Source organism: Myotis brandtii, unplaced genomic scaffold, assembly GCF_000412655.1.
Source record: "Myotis brandtii unplaced genomic scaffold, ASM41265v1 scaffold466, whole genome shotgun sequence".
Taxonomy (NCBI): Eukaryota; Metazoa; Chordata; class Mammalia; order Chiroptera; family Vespertilionidae; genus Myotis; species Myotis brandtii.
In genome coordinates this window covers 2728194-2731365 of record NW_005367809.1, presented here as the reverse complement: position 1 = coordinate 2731365, position 3172 = coordinate 2728194, and the positions used below count along the sequence as shown (strand labels likewise).

Below are 3172 nucleotides of genomic sequence, written 5' to 3'. Positions count from 1 at the left end.
CTCAAAGTTAACTGGACCTCATCTGACACTCGTTTACAGAGAGTCCCTTGCTATCAAGGAACTTCCCACAGTTTACCATCACACATTTGCATCTGTTTTGCTTGATGCATATTTCTCCTGCTGCTCCAACCTGGATGCGTGAGGACCGACCGTGTCTGTTTACTTACACCATGTCCTAGCACAGGGCCCGCACAGATTAGAGACCGAGTGACTACCATCACGAACGAGCAAACAAGTGAACTGTTATTACCTTTATGCACGTGAAGATAGGAGCAAGAACACTGCATACGTTTTGCTTGATGCATATTTCTCCTGCTGCTCCAACCTGCATGCGTGAGGACCGACCGTATCTGTTTACTTACAACATGTCCTAGCACAGGGCCCGCACAGATTAGAGACCTAGTGACTACCATCATGAACAAGCAAACAAGTGAATTGTAATTATTATACATGTGAAGATAGGAGCAAGAACACTGCATACATTAAATAATTTGTAAAATATGTAATGGATTAATATGTGATCAACTGCATGTGAGTCATAAAATGCTTTAAGAATTCAGAGGTCAGAGGACACTGAAGTGGTCAGGAAAAAACCTAGCAAGTGAAGTAGGGCCCCAGCTGGACCTAGACAGTGATTAAAATGGGCAAAGAGGCGGAGAAAGACAGGTGTCCCAGACAAAGGTGCAGAGGCCAGAATCACAGAATGTCAAGTTACATTATCCCAAGATTTATTCCGATTCAGCACATTCTGTTTATAGATAAAGGTGGAGAGGGTTTTTAAAAATTTTTGATTGATTCTGCTGTTCCCCGGAGGAATGGTCTACAGAAAAAGCAATATTCTACATTTCTCAGTGATTTTATTGATCTCACCCCCCAGTCCCCAGAAATAAGAACTCTGTGGGATTCAGAGTATAAAGAGAAGTTCAAAGAGCATCACCATGTGACCAGACAGCCCTGCAGACATGATGAAACTTGACAGCAGTGATGTAAACGCTGAAACAAACCACGTTCAACTGGTCAGGGAATTAAATCAGATCACGAAGGAGCTGGTTTCTCAGACACAACCCAGGAATCTGAGGGTCAGTCTCCCCCAAATTTGCCAAATGTCAGAGTGGCCATCTCACCTTTTGTTTCTGCTCAGATCGCTTCCTCTTATAAACCAAAACTCCATTTCTGAGAAGCATTCTCACCTACTAGTACATTCCTAGTCTACTAAACAGTCTGCATTTGGAGAGACACAAACAAAATGATTTCCCTTTTCTCTTCTCTGTTTATTGCCAGACACATTTTGAAGGCGCTGCCTTCAGATACAGCACTGATGTCACTTTCAGACTAAGCTTCTATCATAGCGAAGTAAGCAGTTTGGTTTGGCCCCACCCCCGTAGACAACCAGAACTCTAGGGAAAATGACCTGAAAGCACAGCTTTTCAATGGAACGCCACCATCTCTGAGAGAAGAGAAACAAAGGAGGCGCCTTCGTCTTCCTGGCTTTTGGTCTGCAGGAACCTTGTGTATGGCAGCCCAAGCTCTAGGAGGAAGATTTGAGTCAAGATAGACAAGCCACAGGACCCTCACCTCGAGTGTGTGAAAATTGGAGCTAAAATCAGGGTGTTGGCAGGGCTGCCTTCCTGTTGGAGCTTCTGGGGGCGAAGCTATTTTCCTGCATCTAGAAACCAATCACATTCTCTCGCTCCTTGGCATCTTCCAAGTCAACCACGAGTCTCTCGGCTGTTCTTCCCGTCACGTCTCCCTCTGACGCTGCCTCCCTCTTCCGTTTATAAAGACCCTTGTGGTTCCATGGGGCCCACCGTGAAAATTCAGGATAAGCTCCTCATCTCAAACTACGGAAACCTCATCTCATCTCCTGAGCCCATATAGTAGCACATTCACAGGGTCGCAGGATCGGCCTGTGGACGACTCTGGGGCCATTACCCGCCTGCCACAGTAAGGTGCTCAGCACATGCCACTCATCTCGCTGGCTAGGATTTCACCAAACATTTATCCAGAGAAGCAGACACTGATCCAGGCCACTTTTATTTCAAATTAGAAGGCTGGTGCACGAAATTTCATGCACTGGGGGTGAGGGGGAGGGCGTCTCTCAGCCCGGCCTGTGCCATCTCGCAGTCTGGGACCCCTCAGGGGATGTCCGATTGCCAGCTTAGGCCTGCTCCCCACAGGGGTCCCTCTCGCAGTCTGGGACCCCTCAGGGGATGTCCGATTGCCAGCTTAGGCCTGCTCCCCACAGGGGTCCCTCTCGCAGTCTGGGACCCCTCAGGGGATGTCCGATTGCCAGCTTAGGCCTGCTCCCCACAGGGGTCCCTCTCGCAGTCTGGGACCCCTTGCTCTTTACCGCCCACCTACAATGGAGGTGGGAGAGGCTCCCGCCACCGCTATTGCACTTGCCAGCTGTGAGCCCAGCTTCTGGCTGAGTGGCGCACCCCCTGTGGAAGTGCACTGACCACCAAGGGGCAGCTCCTGCATTGAGTCGTTCCACCATTTGGTTGATTTGCATATTAGGGTTTTATTATATAGGATACAGCCACAGCAGATCATTCTACATCCACTTCCCTTTTACATCTGCTTTAGGGCATTGGTTACTTTCAGTAAACATCTACACAGCCCAAACTTAATTACAGTCCTACTTATACCTACTTAATTTTGTAATGTGTGGATTTCTGGGTTTTTTAAAGCAATGCATTGTGTAAAAAATGCAGATTACATCATGAATACTGAGAAGGATGCTGCAAGGAATTACTAGAAATCTTTCCCTTGCTTATAAACCTCAATAAAGATTCTGATTTTGGAAATATTAATTCATTAATCCCACTCAGCTGGATTTAGAGAAAGAACAATCAGGAGCATTTCAAAGCTTGTACTTTAATGGCAGTTCCCTTTGCATATAGAGGGAGAAATGGATTCTTATGCTGTGTGCTTTTCCTATGAATGCATGCTTTTTCTAAACAGAGAAATTTATCTATGAGATGCAGCAAAGCCCCAAGTAGAAAAACTTTCATGAGTTCATCAAACATTTTATATATAGTGTGTGTGTGTGTGTGTGTGTGTGTGTATAGATATAGAGATATATAAAATGTTTGATGAACTCATATATACACTGAGTGGCCAGATTATTATGACCACCCCATCAGTACTTCATTGACACTTCCAAAAATAC

General features: G+C 45.8%; 1 long non-coding RNA gene across 1 annotated transcript in view; it reads left to right on the top strand.

Annotated features, from left to right (window-relative positions):
* Positions 1-440: 440 nt before the first annotated feature.
* Positions 441-3172, top strand: part of LOC106727690 — an 18528-nt gene continuing 15796 nt past the window's right edge. Inside the window, exon 1 of the long non-coding RNA XR_001363928.1 lies at positions 441-452. This is a non-coding gene — a long non-coding RNA (uncharacterized LOC106727690). The remainder of the gene's footprint in view (positions 453-3172) is intronic.